Genomic DNA, 20,747 nt, shown 5'->3' on the forward strand with positions numbered 1-20,747 from the left:
CAATGGTCTCAAATTACATCAAGGGAAGTTTAGGTTGGACATTAGGAAAAACTCCCTAACTGTTAGTGTTTAAGCACTGGAATAAATTGCCTAGGAAGATCATGGAATCTCCATCATTGGAGATTTTGAAGAGCAGGTTAGACAAACATCTGTCAGGGACGATCTAGATGGTGCTTGGTCTTGCCATGAGTGCAGGGGTCTGGATTCTGTGACCTCTCACAGCCCCTTACAGTTCTAGGATTCTGCAGTCCTTGAGGATAGCAGGCATGTATTAATATTAATTAGAAAAGGGCCCAGGAGTTGTGATACATCCCTGAATCCAGCTTAAGTTTAGGCTAGTGGCTGGGGGGTTGCATTGAAAAGTGCCTATAGTTTCCCAACAGATTTCATCCATGTCCAAACTGGAAGCAGCAAATTTTGACTCTGATTAGGAACCAAAAAACATAGTAGAGTGGAGATGCAAATCCAAATACACCCCCCTTCTCCTGCAAATTTAAATTCTAGATTCCAGATTTTATCTTCTCTCTGTTATCAGCATGTCATTGATTTCAGTAGGATGTTGGTGGATAATAGCAGCACAGCAGGAAGAGGGAGTTAAGCATAACATGCGTCTGGAGTTGATGACAGACCTGTAGAATGGGAGTTTAAAAAAGTGCTCAGCTTTGGCCTGGCTCTGGCTCTCATTGAAATCAATATCTATTCCCCTTGAAGTCAACGTGAGTTTTACCATTGAGTTCAGTGGGAGCAGAGAGAGGCCACTGCTGAGCATATTTGAAATCTCCAAGATACAGGTTTCAGGCTAACTTCATGACACAAAGGCAGTGTCTCAAGACTTCTTACTTGCCACTGTCTCTGGAGTGGAAGGGTGATGCTCTGAATGAGAGATTAGGGGTTTGGTTTTTTTCAGATTCTCCATTCCTGTTCATTTCATGGTCCTGGAGGATTCTCTAAACTAAGCCGTCTCTCACTTAGCATTTCCTGGAAATAGTAGTAATGCTTTTCTTGCTGCTGTTGTACTTCTTAGCAGCTTACATTTGCTCAAGTATTTAGCCAAGATGCAGTAAATTCTGCTGCGGCTTTATTCCTTCTTCGAGGCCTGAGTCAAAGGGAGGCATGTGAAGCTGGAGAGAAGACAAGGTGGTGGTGCATGCCAATATAGCATCAGTGGCATTTCTGTCATTGCAGTTACTAAAGACATTTGCACTGGTGTAGGGGCTTATTCTTTCCCATGCTAGCTTCTTTCTTACATTAGATCCTCCTGTGGCGTTCTAGTCAAACTTTATTCCTCACCCAGGACAAGTACAAAAAATGAAGACAGGCAAGACCAATGGCTAGAGACCAATGGTGTAGCACAGCAATGTTCAGGTGCAAAAGGCAGAGGCAGGACCTTAGCTCTGAAACACCTGTCTGGAAAAGATCAAAGTGAACTGGACACCTCGATCCAGCACCAAATCCCTCATCAGCCTCCACAGCAGAACAGAAGTAGCTAAGACTTCTGAGTAGTGTTTAGGAGTATCTCCCACTTTGAGAGAAGAACAGGAATATAACCAGGGGTCGACAAATACGCTTATCTACTCACCCGTGGTGAGTAGATTTCAGCTGGTCACCCCGTTCACCAGCGGCCCGCGCATGCGCAGTGCGGGTCTCATGCATGCATGGTGCGGGGCTGGCAAGTGGCTTTCTCCGCGATCATTGAATATAACCTTGAAGTGATGTAAATAAGGGAAACCAACAACCATGGCAGATAAGGTCACAGCATCCCTGATGGTAAAAAGACCAATCACGCAAACCAATGAAACACAAAGGGCTGAACTACCCCCATTATGGCTTCTGTGTTTAGTAGAAAGAAAATTGGTGCTGGGATTGAGGAAGAAAGGACTGATCCCCTGGTTTAACTACTAGTCACCAGTATAACAGGAAAAATCAGGAGGAACAAATTAAAGCTTAGATTTACATGGGTTGAAATTATGCCTTTTAACTTTGCAGCTTGTGCTCATTTGAACCTTGCAAAAACTCAGGGATGCTTGCATCTGGCTGAGGAAAGGGAGTGGGGCAGTAATGTCAGCTCCATCTGATCTATATCTGAAATGTTTTAGAAGTGTCTCCTAGATTGGAAGTTTCTTAGAGAGAAGCACTTGGACACACTAACACTGGGATGACTGACTCCTTGCCAGCCACAGCTGCGCTTCTCATTAACTGGAATCTCCTGTCTGCTGACTTGACCCGATGAGGAAATACTAGAACATTGACATCACTGCCCCGCCTCTTTTTGCCTTGCCTGTCAAGATGCAGAAACATAGGCGCACAGCTGAAGCCGTCCTGTACGTGGATCAGGAGGCTTTTTGGGAGCACCAATATTTGGCCAAGCTGGCCCACATGTTTCAGACAAGACCCAAACAAGGAAAAAGACCTTGAAGTTGAACTTCTTCCATACTGACATTTCCATTCCAAGAAGTGAAAACTTTCCATGCTCTATAAAGCCACAAGCCCTTCTTTGTTTACAGGGTCTCCTAGATGTAATGTCACTTAGCAGCCTGCCTGCACATCGAAAACACAAATGTGCTTTCATCTCTTAACTCGGCTTGAAACTTAGTACCAGGAATTGCAAAATACACTGGCCTGCAGAGCATCTGCTATTGTTAGCTAAAGTAGGGACAGAAGAGCTAAAGGGAAAATGGACAAGGGGACAATATACTGAAAGCAAAGGGGCAAAATGTTTGATGAGTTTGGTTTTGTAAAACCAAACTCAAACAAAGTGAACTATGGAATCGGATCCTGTTTTGGATTGTGGGTTGGATGCAACTGGGTAAGTGATTCGAGTTTGGGAACCTCTTTAGGGTAGATTTGTTGAGGATTGGCTAGAAAAGAAGGGAAGGAAATTAAAAATGAAGGGACTGGAGACAAGGAGAAAAGGAGAGGAACAGGGAGTCAGGGGGAAAAAATGGGAGGAGAGGGGAAAAGAGATACTAGGAAATATAGTGCTGGCTACTTTAAAACTAAAACAGTTAAGCCCAAATCCTGCAATCCCTCTTGGGCCTTACTCAGGCAAACTTCCCATCGAAGTCAATGGCAGCTTTGCCTGAGCAAGGACTGCAACATTTTCCCAATAGCTTTATAAATACTGACCGGAAAATTGAGCTGCTACTTAGTTTGAAAAAAATTCAGCAAAAGCAATCTGATAAGAGAGGGCAAGTAGCATGGATGTGCCCACAGCCCCTACTGATGGGGACTGTCCCAGGCCTAGATCAATGCTCTCAAATCCATTTGTATGGGTTGGCACTGCTGGATAGCACTCCCTGCACTGCCACAAGGGAGCTGTGGACCAGCACTGCTGCAGGGAAACCAGCGGCAGTACGAGACACCTGGTATGCTGCACCCTTCCCTTGGCTTCTCCCCAGGGTCCACCAGCAGCAATGTGGCACTGCTGGATAGCACTCCTAGGGCTATCCAGAAAGAGCTGTCTCCTCCCTCCTTGTAGGAAACAGGCAGCCTGCTGAACACTGGAATTACGGAGACATAGGTCATAGAACTACAGAACTGGAAGGGATCTCGAGAGGTCATCAAGTCCATTCCCCTGCCCTCATGGCAGGACCAAGCACCATCTTAGACCATTCCTGACAGGTGTCTGTCTCTTAAGCATCTCCAATGATGGAGATTCCACAACCTCCCTTGGCAATTTATTCCAGTGTTTAACCACCCTGACAGGTAGGAAGCTTTTCCTAAACTTCCCTTGCTGCAATGTAAGCCCATTGCTTCTTGTCCTATCCTCAGAGCTTTGGAGAATAATTTTTCTCCCTCCTCCTTATAACAGCCTTTTAAGGTACTTGAAAGCTATTCTCATGTTCCCTCTCCTACTACGTCTACACTGCCTCTTTTTTGCGGAAGAGGCAATGCAAATGAAGCATTCATTAGCAATTTCTCATGCTTCATTTGCATATTCTCTTCCAGCGCTTTTTGCAGAAGAGGTTTTTGCACAAAAAGATGCAGTGTAGACAGGTCCGTTTTGCGCAAAAAAGTCCTTTTGCACAAGAACTATTATTTCTCAGAAAATGAGGTTTACAGGTTCTTGCACAAAAGGGTCTACACTGCTTTTTTTGCACAAAAACCTCTTCCACAAAAAGCACTGGAAAAGAATATGAAAACGAAGCACAAGAAGTTGCTAGCGAGCGCTTCATTTGCAGTGCCTCTTCTGCAAAAAAGAGGCAGTGTAGACGCAGTGCTAGTCTATGTCTGTCTTTGACACTTAAGGTTATAGTCTGAGTGGGCCCAGTCATGGAACAGGGTGTCATTAAGTAGTTTATTATTTATTCTATAGCAGTGTTTCTCAACCAGTGGTATGAGTACCCTTACGGGTACTTGAGAGAAGTCTGAGGGGTACGTCAACACAACTGAAGTCTGGAGAAAACTGAATTTTTGTTTTAAGTTTTACAGCACTTTATGATTTTTGTACTTTTTACACCCAAAAATTTCATCGCCCACCCGGCTATGATTAAGTTGTTTAAACACGTGTGGCAGAAAAACAATTTTGTGTGTCTGAAAACTGTAGGTCTTTATAATTTTTTTTTTTTGAAAAAGGGGTACTTTATATAAAAAAAAAAAGGTTGAGAAACACTGTTCTATAGGACTGTGTCATTCAGAGCATAGGGAGCCTTTCACCACTAGGTCAGTGGTTCAGAACTAGTGTATGTCAGGATTAACTGAAGGTTACTCTGTGACAGCTGGTTGGAGGCTCATGGAAAAAGAGATGTTGGGCTGAGTCCAGTTCCTCATTGGTCAGGTGTCAGCATCACACAATCCCCATCACAACTGCTACTTGTTGCAATCTCAATGAAGAGGCCAAGGACTAAATAAGCCCAGGAGGCTGAACTTTCCTCTTATGCCTAGAAGTCGTTGTGCAAGCTGAAGATTAAAGCACATTAACTGGGCAGAGCAGGGGAGAATGGCCACATGACTTCCTGTTGGAGTGAAAGTAACTTACATTTCTTACTGGTACTGTCCTAGCACAGCTCCCGCCCCTTGGGGGAGTCAGGACAGCGGGTGAAGGGGGGTTGTGATTCGCCAATACCTGTCAGAAATTGAAGTGAGGGGTGGAATGCAGGGGGCTCAGGGAGAGGGTTGGGGTGGGAGGATGCTGGAGTCAGGGTCAGAGGCTCAGAGTGTGAGAGGAGGTTCGAGGGCCAGAGGTCTGGGGCTGCAGGGGTCGTGGCTGGGAGTGTGTAGGGAGCAGTGGAGGGGAAAGCAAGTCCTGCTTACTGTTAGGTTACATTTACCTGGCTAATGGACATATCCCTACCATGACACTCCTGTTCACTGCACTGCCACAAGGGAGCTATGGACCAGCACTGCTGCAGGGAAACCAGCAGCAGTGCGAGACCCCTTCTGGCATGCTGCATCCTTCCCTTGGCTTCTCCCTAGGGTTCACCAGCAGCAGTGTGTGCCATAGACTGTACGAGCACTGCCTGGCATCCACTGAGAGGGGCAGTAGGACAGATGCACCAGGAGCCCAGCTGGGAATGCACCTACCTCCCCTACAGTGTGGCCCTAGCTGGTCCCTTTCATACCTGCCTGCTTCACCTGGCTGTATGTGCAGGGCCATCAGCACCAGCCTGCAGCCGGAGCCCCAGGAGCCCAGCTGGGATAGCACACCACAAACAGCACAGTGTAGCACCCCAGCCGGCTCTCAGCCAAGTGCCCCAGCTGGCTCTTGCTGGAACGGCCCTGCCTTACTTTCATCTCTGCTTCCTGTGCGACACTCCTTCTGTGCAGGCAGAGATGCCTTCTGGGCTGCCAGTGTAGTACCTTTCAGGAGCACTGCATTCATTGTGAAAAAGCAGGAGGAGGCCAGCAGCCAGCTTCAGTAATAGTCTCTTTGTCTATTTCTGCAGAGCAAAATCAGCAAAGAAATCTGCTGACAAATATATTTCACAGGAGCTTCATAAACTTGATTTTTCTTTTGATGTAAAGAAAAGTTCAGCTTTTCTGTCATGTAAGTTCTGCAATCACATGCCTCATTTGCACACACATTTACCATGAGAGCACGCTCAAATAAAAAAATGTGGCATGCAAGACAGATTAAGCAAGTCTGCCTGCTCAGTCACCAAATATGTATGAGCTATTTAGGTACCTACTCTGAAAATCTGGCCCTGAGATTTCCACTGGTGAAAATGGCACACAATATTATGAGTTAAAAGTCACTAGTGGTACATCAAATGTCATGTGTCTATTTCAGTGTTTCTCAACCTTTTTTTAATAAAGTACAGTAATTCCTCATTTAACACTATAGATGCATTTCTGAAAATGTTCATGTTAAGTGAAAACGTGTTATGTGGGGTCAATTTTCCCATTGAAAGTAATGGAAAAGTTGAGGGTTGCGTTTGCGCTTGCAGCTCCAGCTTGACTTATTAGCAGTCGGGACCGGGACATAAGGTTGGGGGAGAAAGGGGACTGGGGAAGTTTTTGGCTCTGGGGAAGGGAAGGCGAGGACAGGGAAGGGGGCTTGCAGTCGGCAGCTGGATTTCCCCAGCTGACCGGTTGAGGGCAGCTGAGCGGGGCTTCCTCTGCCTCCTTACAAAGTGGCGGAGGTTTGCCACTCACCGCGCCATTCCTCAGTGACCCCGTTCTGGCCGGATGCAAGGCATTTGGCCAGAGGGGGTCACCAGGCAATGGTGCTGCGAGTGGCAAACCTCTGCTGCTTTGGAGGGAGGCAGGGGAAGCCTCGTGCAGCTGCCGGCCACCGGCTGGCCCTAGAGAAAATTGTGTTATTGCAGGGATGGGGTTGTGTTGTTTGAAAAAATGTTCCCCCCAAAAAATCGTGTTAAGCGGGCACGTGTTAGGTGAAGAATTACTGTACCCCTTTTTCAAAAAAAAATTATAAGTACCCCCAGTATCTACAGTTTTCAGAAACACAATTTTCCTTCCACCATTGCAACACGTTTGTTTAAACAACTTAATCGTAACCGGGTGGGCAATGAAATTTTTGGGAGTAAAAAGTACAAAAATAATAAAATGCTGTAAAACTTAAAACAAAAATTCAGTTGTCTCCAAATTTCAGTTGTGTTGACGTACCCCCCAGACTTCTCTCAAGTACCCGTAAGGGTACTCATACCACTGGTTGAGAAACATTGGTCTATTCTACATAGGATTTTATGCTGCACCTATTATCATAGTATGCAATGAAAAATTATGACAGAAATGTTTTCAGACCTTTGCTGCATGAAAAATAGCACCATTTTCACATTGAAAAGAATTGTTTTCCTCCAGTTAGTATGTGAAAAATAGCAGTTTCCTGCTTTTATTTCCATCGAAAACAGAAACATACAGCAGAAACCACACAATGATTTATTTTTCATCAAAACAGTATTTACTTTTTTCAGTCATTGCAAATTTTATTAGAGAACACTGGTGGCATTTAATTATCAGGGTTTGTGCCATACTCGTGAGATACTTAGATTCACTGGCATTAATAATAGTAATAAATAATTGTTTGCAAATTAGAGTCACACATGGACCCAACCTTAAGAAAACAAAGTCCAAGAAGAGGAAAAAAAGAGCCATTCTAATGCCAAGGGGAGATGCTAACGGCCAGCCAAAGTGGGCGGGGGGAGAGAAAGGGCCAGTCCAAAGGGAGAGAATTAAAAAGAAAAAGGATAAGCCAAAAGCTAAAGGGAAGGCAAAAGGGCAAGTCTAAACTCAAAGGAAAGTAAGAAGTACAATAGGGAAACAGCAGAATATGAGGCAGAACATCCTTTGAGCAGGAGCACTGGCAGAGGTAGACTACCCTGCTCTGCTCTTCATGAAATATTTGATTCTGTTGGGCTTTCAGTATTAATACATGTTTGGAGAAGGATATTTCTGAAGCCGAGGGGGGAGATACTCTGTAAAGCCTTTCAGAGTTGATGGTGTCAGTCCAGGGCAATCTGGCTGTTTCTGGGTTCTCTTTAATAAAGGTATGTTGCAGCCACATGGGGCTGTCCCTGTGCTCCCTGCTCCCGCCTGCCTCACAGAACAGGCCATTTGCTGTTGGAACTTCACTGAGATGGACCAACATGGTGGAAGTGGCCAGTTATCCTTTCTTGAAGTAGACATGTTTGCTCCCTGAAAGCTGGCTCCGTGTCCTCAGAAAGAGGAAGTGATGTGTTGTGATTTCATGCCGCTACCAACAGTTCTATGGAAAAGACCTGGCCCTGGCTCTGAGACAGATCTGTTTATCCTCCCTCCTGGCTGGAGTATTGTCAAGTCAAGTTCTGACCCTAATGCATTCTGAACTTTACAGTGACGCCTCAGGAATCCACTCCACCTATCTCATCTGGCCAATGCTATGCACAGAGGCCAGCAAGAGCATTAAACAAAACAAAATCATTCTGGGATATGTTAACGGGAGCGTTTCAACCAATACACAGCAGTCATTCCTGGCCCCAGGCCAGAACAGTCAATGCTTCCGCACAGACATTGTCGGCCTGGCATTTGTGTGGTGCTGCGCCTATGCTGGCTCATGCCCAACAAGTTGCCAACTGCACGGCTGATCATGCTCTTCCAGCATGGCCAGAATTTCCACATGCCTGCTCAGGAGGGTTCCCAACTGTCTAACTGCACACGCCCTAAGATCCTGGCTCCGCCTTGCTCTGAGGTCTTGCCCCTTCTCTGAGAACTCCCTTTGCTCCCTCCATTCTCCCTCCATTCGTCGCTTTCTCTCTTCTACCCTCACTCACTTTCATTAGGCTGGGGCACGGGGTTGCGGGGAACAGGCGCAGGGAGGAGGCTTGGATGTGTGAGGGAATGAGGGGTCAGGCACTGAGAGGTGGTTTGGGTGCCTTGAATTTGCAGCAGGAGATGAGAGTATAGAAGGGGGTCAAGTGGTTCACACTCACCTCAGAGAGCTCTCGAAAGTGACAGGCACACCCCTCTGGCAGCAGCGTTTCCTCACAGCGTTGCCCACAGTCACCACCCCTGCATCTCCCATTAGCCACAGTTCCCAGCCAATAGGAGCTGCAGAGTCGATGCTTGGATTAAAGGCAGCGTGTGGAGGCCCCCCACCCCTGCTTCTGGGAGCAGTGCAGAGGGAGGGCAGGTAGGAAGCCTGACTCAGCTCTGCTGCACTGCAAGTGACCCTGAGATATCTGGGAATTTTTTTCTCTCCCTTCCCCTCTCTTCCCCCCCCCCCCTATTTCCCAGTGGATTTGCTCTGCCACTATAGTGCTAAGCATGATGTTAATCCCTTGGAAGAGAGAACACTCCTGAACATGGGAGAAATTCAGATCTGTGACAAAACTTTGTCTTGATCCTGTCATGAATATACTTAAGACGGCCCAGGAGTTGATAGATGAGGAAAGATTAGCTGACAGATCCCCTCTCAAGAGGAGTTGGCAGAAAAAAAGTAAATGAATGGAAGCAGGGCTGTTCCAATGTGTGTGTGGTGAAATACAAACCATAGAACATCTAGTGGCCTGCCAGCTCCTGGACAAACCATACACCATGAAAGATCTTGTCAAGGCTACAGAGTGGACCATAGTTGCTTTGTCCAACACTGAACAAAGGGCTGAGCTTCCAGTGAACTTGAGTTCAAGTTTTAGGGTGAACTAGGGCTGCTTCTATGGATGGTTTGGTGGTTTTAGATAGGGATGTAAGCAACTAGTTGAGTAGTTGACTACCTGATAAGCCTAGGCTTATCCAGTAGTCGACTCACTGCTTGACTAGTCGCTTCCCGCCCTTCCTGCCTCTGTATTAGAGGCAGCAAGGGGGGTGGGGAGCAGGAGCTGGTGCTGGTGGGAGCCAGCTTAAAAGTCGGTTTCCCACAGCACCATCTCCATAGGGGCGCAGGAGAGAGAGGTGCAGTGGAGGACCTGGTGCGAGCCAGGAGTCAGTTGCCCCAGCTCGCACCTGATCCCAGATCACTATGGCTCTTAATACATTTAAAAGGCAGAGTCACAGAAGGTTTAATTCCTGGAAGCAGCACAATCTGGGACTTAGTACCAGCTCAAGCCACCCCAGGGAGCTAACCTTGCTGCGGCTCTGCAGTTTAAATGCAGTAGGAGCTGGGCTGTTGTCAACTAGTTGAGTAGTCGATGGAAATTCCATGACTACTCAATTAGTTGATAATTTGCAATTTAACATCCCTTGTTTTGGCTGCTTTTGGCTGCAAGATTCTCTTGAGCTCAAAACTCAAGAGTGCAATTAAGGGCCTGAAGCCCAGACAAAGCAAACACAGAAAACACGGTCATCTGCAAACAGAAGCTGTTATGTTTTGCACAATGTTAGCCAAACCCACAGATGGACTCAACCCTCCAAAAATCAGATCCAGGTTTCAAATAACCCAAAGTTCTGAGCCATGGATTGGGATCAAACTTACTCTAGTCCAAACACAGCATGAGACTTAGTTTGTTGTATATTATTGCTTCAAAATGGAATATCTACAGGCAGGTCTTCAGAGAAGACTTGAGAAACAACACTACAGGAGCCAAAGGGCTTGACAGTTTCTTACAGCTGTTATCATATCACAAGCTGTCCTGGAGTGCAGGGGGCCCTAGGGCCTGGGGTAGGGTGGGTTGCGATATGACCACACCTGTAAGAAACGTAAGTGTAGGGTGGAGTAGAGGGGGCTCAGAAAAGGGGGCTGGGATGAGTGTGGGTTGGGAGGCTCAGGGCAGGTGGTTGGGTGAGTGTGGGGAAGCTCAAAGCAGGGGATTTTGGTGGGGGGGGGTGCAAGAGTCAGGGTTGGGGGGGCTCAGGTCGGAGGGCTGGGGCATGTGTGTAGAGGGGAGAGCAGGGGGGGCTTGGGACTGGAGAAGTCCTGGTTGAGGGGCTCAGGACTGGCCTGCTGCCATCCCAGTCACCAGTTACCCAATGGTTCCTACTCCATGCTGCTCCAGTTCCTGCCAAGGCTGTTTGGGTTTCCACTGCATGCAGGTAAATGAGCAGCGGTAGTGCGTAGACCCCATGGCCTGCCACTCCCTTCCCGTTCCCCCCACAGCAGGCATGTACCTGCCTACCATCCAGCCAGCATGGTGAGAGAGGAAGCAGGACGGGATGGGAGGTGGATCCCCCACCAGGAGCCCGGCTGGGACATGCACGCCTCCACCTAGGGAACACCCCTAGCTGGCCCCTTCAGGGCCAGCCTCAGGACAGTGGGAACCCTGGGAGCCCAGATGAAAGCAAGCTCTAAGCCTCCATTTGCATGGAGCACCCCCAGCCGTGCCAGCCCTTTTTAAAACCAAGCAGCACCCCCACACACTTTCACCTCCCGTCTTTGCTACCCTGCAGCTGTGCTGATGTAGCCTGGTGAAGACACACTGTGTCGATGGGAGAGAATCTTCTACCAACATAGTGCAGCGTGCAGAGCGCTTTAAGTCAATGTAACTTCCCTTGCTTTTCACAGCCATGAGTGATGTAAGTTAAATCAAGTTTAGTGGTAGGGTAGACAAGCGCAAAGTGAGAAATAAGGTGTAGAAATACAGACCCACTCAGCATCGTTTTAGTGAATGAACAGCAAAAGCAAAACCAAGCTAGATGGTTTGAATTCTCTCCAGTTATGTGCTGCCCTCAGGTACCCCTTGCAAATCAAATAGCTTCAGACAGAGACTTTGTTTTTCTCCCTGAATAAATAGAAATTGTGAATTCCACACCCCAAGAACGCCTTCTTATAAAAACAAGAACATCTTGGTCATCTGAAAACGAAGGTTGGAAGGAGTCCAACCCACTGGGTACTTCTCCTGCCGAGTGTGCCATGTGCCATCGCTATAATACAATGTGTTTTGGAAATAATAACTCTTGATTAACAGTGTTCAGTGGGGTGGAAGGAAAAATAATTAGAAAATGTTTTAAAGCTCCATATGAACATAATCCATGGGCAGTGATTTCAAGCAACCTGTCAGCCTTTAGAAATATCAAAAGATGATTCATGCACTGATGACTGAAAGGGTACAAATACCATTCCAGTGCCTGATAGTGCTGCTGGAGTTGAGTGGTTGTTGCTGTTTCTTCAATAAACACACCAGTTTCAAGGCTCGGTAACGTGGCTTTTTAAAATTTGCTTAAATTAATAATCTCACCTGTTAGGGCAAGACCCTCTGTGGCTGTAAATCCATGTAGGTCCTGGGAAATCAGTGTTTTGATTTACACCCATGGAGGATCTGCTCAGAACCTGTAGGCTGGGATTTTTCTCAAGCTCTTAGCACTGTCCCAACTCTGGCAATGGCGTTTTTTTCCATTGATTTAATACAGGGATGGGCAAGATATTGCCCATGGGCCGGATCCAGCCTGACAAGCTGTTTGTTCCTGCCCACTGCCTGACGCTGGGTGCATGGAACCCAGAGGGAGCCATCACCCTCTTTGAACAGTGAATGACTTTGCGTTCTCCCCTGCTGCCAGGTCCCAGTTTGCCTGGGGGCAGGAGAGCACACAAAGTCTCCTTCCCTGCCCCTTCCACCTAAGCTGTCCCCTTTTGGGGGGCAGAGCTGACCCACGACCACAAATCAATGTTCGTGAAGTGGCCTCATGCAAAAATTATTGCCCACCCCTCATTTATTAGGAACAGAGGCAGGTCAGTGCTACTGATCACTTAAGAAAACGTCCCCTGGGCACGTCATCTCCCAGATTTTGAGCCAAGACTTTGGAACAACCAAAGAAAAAACTCCTCAGATAAACCATCTTGGTTAATCCAGTCCATGTGCTGAGTTTAGGGAAAGCTGAGAAGGTACTTGTGCAGAGTTCATAGTTATGAACCCTAGTAGTGAATCTTGGGGACAAAGCCAGCTCTAATTCCCCACTCACATTGCTAGCAGCAGAACTGACTTCTTCTCCACTTCACAGTTAGGGCATAGGGGCAGGAGGATTCAAATTACTCCTTTAATAGTGCAGGAGTTCTACATGACACAATGTTTGTGGGTACAATTTGTTTTTACCTTTTTTGTGGGGGGGTTAAAAAAATTCTCTCTCCTAAAAATAGTATGGTACAGGCCATGTGGATGAAACCTCCGGCCTTCGTGCTACTATGTGGCAGGAGCAAAATACTGAATGTACAGTATGTGCCTGACTGACCGAGTCATGCACATCAGCACAACAAAGAAGCATTTAAACAGACTGATGGGGAGCAGGGAACACTCTTATAATGAAATAACTTTAGAAGATGGGACAAAATTGGAACTTTTGTGAGTAGCTGCTGCTGATATTCTGGCTGTCTCAACAATGCCCACTTAAAGGACCTATCCTGAGAGATGCTGAGCACCTTCTAGACCTTTAATGTGTATGAGCCTGATTTTCATTTAGTTTTATTCATTCATCCCATTCCACAATTATTTCAGGTAATAAGGGATTATAGTTGGGTGTTTCAGGTCCCTCAACCTATATGTTTAATGTTTTAGCTATTTCATCACCTAACCTGGGCCATAATTGCTCAGAAATGCATTGCCTGAAGTATCTGCTTATATACACTGAATACTCATGTTCTCTGTAAGTTGTGTGGACATTCAGGAGAAATTCAAATGCCGCATCGCTGATTAGCAGAGTGCCCACAGCTAGGTTTTGTGTTTCTACTGGTGGTGCACATTTACACGTCAGTGCACATGAAATTATTCCACACATGGATGCAAAAGATTAGAGAAAACACTGCTATCTAGTCCAGTCAAACCCCCGCCATGTTAGCTATCTCTTTTTTGTCCTAGTGGAGAATGTAGACAGTATACTTGGTAGTGAGTGTCTTCTGTCAATGATGTTTTCATGCATGTTTTAAATTCAAAATGACATTGAAGTCCAATGCATGATGTGCATGCTCATGAGCAGATCGGGCAGACAAAGTCATTGGTAAGCATCTTGGTACCTATAGCAATACGATGATACTTTTCCCTTGCGGCCAACAATTGATTTTTTTCTATTATCTTCAAAGGCTTGGAAACTGGGGTGTGTTGGGTGTTGCCGTACTGATCTGTCTAACATAGCCTTCTCAAGATCATTCAGTTTTATTGCACCAAAATGTGTGCTGTTTTTTATGCTGTCCTCATAGCCATAGGTGACATGTGGAGGGGCATGTGACCCCCAAAACACCATGGAAAAGAGGCTAGACAAGGGTAAGGGGCTGGCAGGAGGACTAGCTGCATGGGGGGGGGGGAATCCAGTGCCCACAGCAGATCCCCTTCCCACCATCACTGGAAGCGCCTGCCTTAAGGAAAATGGCACCCTGGGCAAACTTGTGTTTTGGTGTCCCTGATTCTGGTGGGCATAGCGCCACCTATTTCCCTTGGCACCCATGGACTCCCTGACCCCTGCACCCCCATCCTGTGCTCTCTCTACCATTAACCTCTGCATTGTGCCCCCTTTCCCCAACCCCTGCACTTTCCTCCCCACTTACACCTCCAACCCCAGCCCTGCACTTCCAGCATACCCTGCCACACTGCTCCCCTGCCCAGTACCCTCCACCCCCTTTGCTCAGCATGTCCAATTGCCCCTCACCCTCTGACTACGGTGGCCTAGGCATGCGCCTAGTTTGCCCAGCCCTGGCAGTGGCCGAGAAAGTAGAGCAATGGCCCCAGCTGTCTCTGCTCCTCTGGCCACATTGCTCGGAGAGGGGTGGAACCTGCAGCAGGTGTCCAGCCCACCTGTGTTCACCGGTAGGAAGCGGAGTGATGCAGCCAGAAGACCAGAGCAAGCTGGAGCCATGTAGCTCCACTTTGCCCACTGCTGCCAAAGAGTGAAGGAAGGAAGGAATGGGGCAGGAGCCAAGCAAGGGTGGGGGAGAGACCATAGCAGTGATAGGGAGGGGCGGAGTAGGGGAGGAAGAGGCAAGACCTGAGATGAAGAAGGGTTGTCCCAGCCCCTCTCTGAACTGGGAGAAGTCCCATGGCCAGTGCCTTCCTTGTCCCTCTTCACCAGTTGTTCCTGCTTGTAGCACTTTCTGGGGTGGCCTCGAGTATGATGTCCTTGTGCCAATTCTCCTTCTGCCAAATTTTCTCCTCAGAAAATGTTTCTGGGGAGTCGATGTTCAGGCATCCTAATGAAATGTCCAAACCTGCATAGTTAGGCTTTGATCATCATGGCCTCGATGTTTATGGCATTTGACTGTTGGAGAACCTTAAGATTAGTACCTTTGTCCTGACAGTGGATCCCCATAATGACACGCAGGGACCACGTATGGAAGGTCTCTAGCTGTTTGATATGTCAGCCATAGTAGAGAGATGTGAGCTCAAAAGCATCATGAAGTTTTTATTTTTGCTGAGAGGGTTACCTAGTGGGTTTTCAGGACTTTGTTACATAGCTTTCCTAGTGACTGAGAAGCTTTCTGTATCCTGTTTGTGATCTCTTTGTCAAGAGATCCCACATTGGAGACGGTGCTGCCAAAAAAGGTAAAACTGTCAAACTTGCTTTATTTGGGTTCCACAATGGGACATGACACGGAGTGGTGAAGATGACTGATGTAACACTCCAGTGTTTTGCAGGCTGATTGGCAAAGTGATCTACGGTATATTGGCATACCTTCCTCTGTGTGTGCTAAGAGGGCATGATCATGCACAAAAAGTGCTACTCGTATGAGTAGATCTGTTACTTTTAATTTTGCTATAAGACTTGTAAGTCTGAAAATTGAGCCATCATGTCTGTGTCTGGAATGTAGGTCACTGCTGAGCCCATTTGTAGCATGATTGAGAAGTTGAGTAAAGAAGTTGAACTATACAGGGGCAAAGAGACAGAATAAGATATTGTCTTCACCAATCTCTGGGAAGTTTTTTTTCTTTTAAGTAGATAATTGTTAAAGGAAGGCTTTGCAAATAGAGACCTATCTCTTTAACAATTATTTGAATTTTAAAACATTTGCAGCTGAAAAAGCAAAGTTGTTTTCAAGTGTATAATAAGTACAAATGGCCTGGAGGGATAATAAAACAATGATTCTGTGAGCTGTGTTTAAACAAAAGCTGATGATCTTTTGTTTATAATTTCTAAATGACAATACCCCCATATCATACAGGATGGAAACTAAACGTGATTAGCTGATCATTCGTGTTACCAGTTTTGGGGTATATGAAACACAATACTCAAGGCCATGGTTAAAATTCTCCTGTCTGATTTTACTGTTAAATGCTGAGAGAGAACTTTTAGGGTATGTCTAGACTACACTTTTTTCCACTTTTTTTTCGGAAGAAGATTTTCCGAAATTTGGCCCGTCTACACAGGGCCAAATTTCGGAAAAACCCCTCTTTTGGAAGAGCCCTTCTTCCTCATGGAACGAGGAAGACAGAGCTTCCGAAAGAGCACGTCTGTTCTTCCACAAAAAAAAGGGGGGAAGAGCAAATGCATTTCCAGGACGTGGTGGAGTTTTTTTTGGGGACAAAAAAACCCCACAGTCTAGATGTACCCTTAGTTTCTTTTTAACGGCAGAAGAATGCACTTACATGGAGGGCTCAAGAAACTGGAGAATGAGCCAGGCATGCCTGCAGGGATACAACTCTTCCAGGACTGCCAGAGATTGCCCATTTTTCTGAAATGAGGTGGGCTTCATAGCACTGTAGAGTACCCACAGGGAACTAGAACTACCCTTGTTGTTGTTACTTTCTCCAGACCAAGTCTCATTGTCTCTGAAGAGAAGTATGTCTAGACCTTATATACTGGTGAGTTCAGGAGAAACTCCACTGACAGAAGAAGGAGAATGTTGTAGTTAATGCACTTGGTTGGTTTTCAGAAGACCGGAATTAATTCTGGGGCTGTACTGACTGCCAGCTTTCTGTGTGCCCTTGGGCAATTCTGTAATCTTTCAATGCCTCAGGTGCCAACTTTCTGTGTGACCCTTTTCCCAGCCCTTTGTCTTGTCTGTTTAAATTGCAAGTTATTCATGGCATGGTCTGGCTCATTCTATGTGCTTGTGTAACCACAGGCCAGTATATCGCATAACACCATCTGTTCATAATCCACAGAGGATATTGGCCTGTTTAACTTCTAGGTAGACAGGCTGGCTCTTTACCTCAAGCCACAGGGATTCCTGTCTTTGGATCTGGAGGTACATGATTCAAATCTGGGATTTGCCAAGATGGCTGACACATTTGAAAAGAGCCTTGTAAAACAGGGCCTTGATGCTGGCTGAGGCCTGTAATAGGTGCTACAATAGTACAAATACATATACTAACAAAAAGGAAAATGAAGCCTGGTATAAGGACTCTAGGAGCTGGCCCTCTGTGTACAGAGCATGGGGGTGCAGAGAGGCTAGGTTGGATATGGAATGGTTCACCAATCAACCTCCCATTAATGGTTATTATCCCAGGATCCTTTTACTTTTTCCTATCACTGTTTTTTTTTTAATCTACCTCTAAATATTTCAGACATTGGCTCATCCCTTTCCGATAGCCAGCTCTTTTTATATTTGCTCTCTCGGGCTTACGATTCCGACAGAGCAGAATGCTGGTGTTAGTTTTCTCACTAGGAGTGATTCAGTGAGAGATTTGTGCGTGGACAGGAGCCAGGGAACAAAGTATGCTGTCAATGTATCATTTAGCATGGTGCCAAGTTCTTCCCAAGCACAGTAACTTTCCTCTTGTAAAACCTGCTGGGTGCCAGGGAGGGAAGATGCACTGAATGAGGGAGGAAAGTGGCAGCAGATCCATATCTAGAAGCTGAACTGCGTGTATGTGATTGCTGCTGGCAGTAGGAAAGTATTTCACCAAGGGACAAAAAAGGGTCTCTATTGTTGCCTGGCAATTGTTCTCATTACACCTGTTGCTTTGTTTGTCACTCTTGTTTCATGCCAGAGCCCTCCACCTACCTCATACACTTGTTTGGTATCCCAGAGGTCTTTCTCAGGCCTGTACGCAGGGTGTGTGTGTAAAGGATGGGAATTCATTCCCCCTGTGTTCTCCCAAGTTGTTCCAGCCTCCCTCACCATGCTCTGGCCAGCTGGGGAAAGGCTGAGATGGTGCGCTGCCTGAGCCTTCTTCCCCTATACTTGGGCTGCCAGGGGAAATCTGGGGCTGATTTCTCCTCCTCCCCCAGAGCAGGGCTGGGCCACTGTGGCAGGACCAGGGCAGGCACCAGCCCTTTCCACGGGTTGGGCTGGGCTGCCAAAGCCATGGACCAGCCAGATAGGAGCCGAGTTTGCCCCAGCCCTCATAGGTGGCCAGGGAAGCAGGCTGCTGGTCTGTTTCGTGATTCACCAGTTGACTACTTGCAATTGACCAGTCGACCATGATCGACGTCTTGGGCACCCCAGACATAAGATATAATTGGGCTATAGTTTGGCCTTGCTGGGCATCCCATTGGCATCAGGTGATTAGTGCTGCTTGGTAGCAGACTGTTCTTCATTTCATTGCAAAGATGGCTACCAGCTAGGATGCCAATATAAAGCAACAGTAGACGAACTGTTGAAACTTACGCGTTAGCTTTCCAGTGATCACAGTTTATTTTGAAATGGCCATATACGTGCAATTTCACTACAACTGGGCTGATTCCCTGTATGTATTTTATTCTAGTTTAAATTAGTATTTATTCTTGAAATTTGTTTTTTAGGCACAACTGGAATTTAACTAGAAAAAAGGGATCATTTTAAATGTAAATGAAAATTATTTAAAAATAAAACCCTTTATAAAAAAGATGGTCCCTTATATTCCAGTTGTGCTGTTTTTTATTCAGAACAGATAACGGGAGAAAAGAGCAGCGCGAAATATATATTTTTAAAATTGCGGTCCATGTTTACAAAAAAGCACCTCCCGTAGACATCCCTGCATTCGGGCCTGTTTCTGTATGATGGAAGGGTGGAGGAACTAACCAAGGGAGGAGGAGATAGGAGGAAAGGGAGTCTTTCCCACTCACAAAGGAGTACAGCAGTCCTGTCTTACAGCCAAGGCCTTTTCTATGTCATGAACAGCCCTAGGTTTGCACATTCCCTTGCACATCAATGGGAGTCCTGTGGACAGAATGAAAGCAGAGTGGAGATTCATAGTGCAGATAAAAGATCTTCAGGGAGGAGAATGTTGTCCTTTGAATTAGGCTACATGCAGCTTCTCACACATAATGCACTGACTGCAGGGATCAAACCTGATCTCCTCTATAATACCCACCCTCATCCCACAAATAATTTCTAGAGCAGATCTTTTAAGACAAAAAATCCAAACTTGATTTAAAATTTGTCAGTGATAGAGAATCCATCACAAACTTTGATAAATTGCTCCGATGCTAAATTACTCTCACTGTGAAAAATTACATCTTGTTTCTTGTCTGAATTTGTCTACCTTCAACTTCCAGGCATTGGATCATGTTATACCGTTCTCTGTCAGATTAAGGAGCCCATTGTTACATATTTATAATTTGCAGAAGTATAACGCCAACAGGCAGAACCAAATCCGGTACCTCTGGAATTTAGTGCATGAGCTTCTACTATTGCTTGAGCTAAAAGTCAGGTGGCCGTCAACTAAGGCTGTAGAGGAAACTTTTTCTCTCCTCTGTAAGTGGTCTATATGGCATTATATGGGACAGTAAACCACACCCAGTAGTGTGTGGGTTACAGGAGTATTTACGGACATTAAACAGTCACCCCTTATTGTTCTTTTTGGTAAGCTAAATAGACTGAGCTCCTTGTGTCTATTCCTAGCTCTGCCACAAACTTATTGTTAGATCTTGGGCAAATGAACCTCTACTCCCGCATTACGATGGAGGCGGTGGTAATAGTCACTTGCTTTGCCTCAGAGCGTTGAATCGGTGTTTTTAATGAAGGCGTGAGGGGATGGGGGCACATTATAATTGCAATAGTATATTATAATGCAGTAGTGAGGCACAAGCACTTGGTTCTGGTTAGATTGAAAACAAACTTAATACCATATACTCTGCTATGCGCAGCAGGAGAAAGGGCTTCAGTAAAGAGCTGATTCCAGCTCTCTAGCCCTAGAGCCAGGTGTCTCTTGGCCCTAGCAGAACGTAGAGAAACTTGGGGACTACTCTCAACTCCACGAACTGATAACCGCTCCCAACGAGATGTCTGTCAGTTGGGGATGGTTCAGCCATGCTGTCTCCCCTCCTGACCATGATGAGGGATAGGGATTCCCTAGGGGGTCACGGGGCCCAGAGCACCTCCCCCCCCCCCGCTGCCACCACAGTGAAGTGGAGCACAACAAGCTGGGAGAGGGCAGGGGGGCAGAGGAGGCTGCCAGGTCACTCCAGTGTGGTAAACATTGGGGGGTGACCCCTGCTGCCGTCCTGTGCCAGACCCTGCTGGTGATTCCTCAGGCTGCCATGAGCACCATGGGTCTTGTCCATAGGATGGTTGAGGCAGCTGCTGTTGGGCCCTCCAAAGGGCAGTGCCTGTGGTGGCCATCCCAAACCATCCTTCAGAGGGGTCAGCTCTGATGAGGAAGCTGCAGTGGTGGAGATAGAAGAGTTATCTTCACTGGCTTTACCTCTTTTGAGAACCCTAGGCCCAGGTGTCCCCAGCAGCAGAGACTTACCAGCACAGCCCAAACTGAGAAGACTGGAGGCCAGGATGTGGTTCAAAGGACAAATGAATATGCAGGAACCCTGAGTTATTCTCCTCAGCACTGTATAAATCCACTGGATAACAAGTGAGCTACTGAACTTCTCATTTGTCAGCTTATCATTTGTTGGGAGACTCTCCTCAAAGACAGCACCATGAGACCAAAGCATAAGAAACAAGGATTCTGCAGCAGCAACTTATTCATGGGATGAAGAAACACAGACTGAATTTTTGAATGTCCTTAACTTTTTCCTGCTTGGCTCCCCAGTACCGCCTTGGCTTAAAAGGCCTTATAGTGAAACTCTTCAGTTTCTCTGTT

Source organism: Pelodiscus sinensis, chromosome 11 (assembly GCF_052426305.1).
Source record: "Pelodiscus sinensis isolate ZL-2025 chromosome 11, ASM5242630v1, whole genome shotgun sequence".
Classification (NCBI taxonomy): Eukaryota; Metazoa; Chordata; order Testudines; family Trionychidae; genus Pelodiscus; species Pelodiscus sinensis.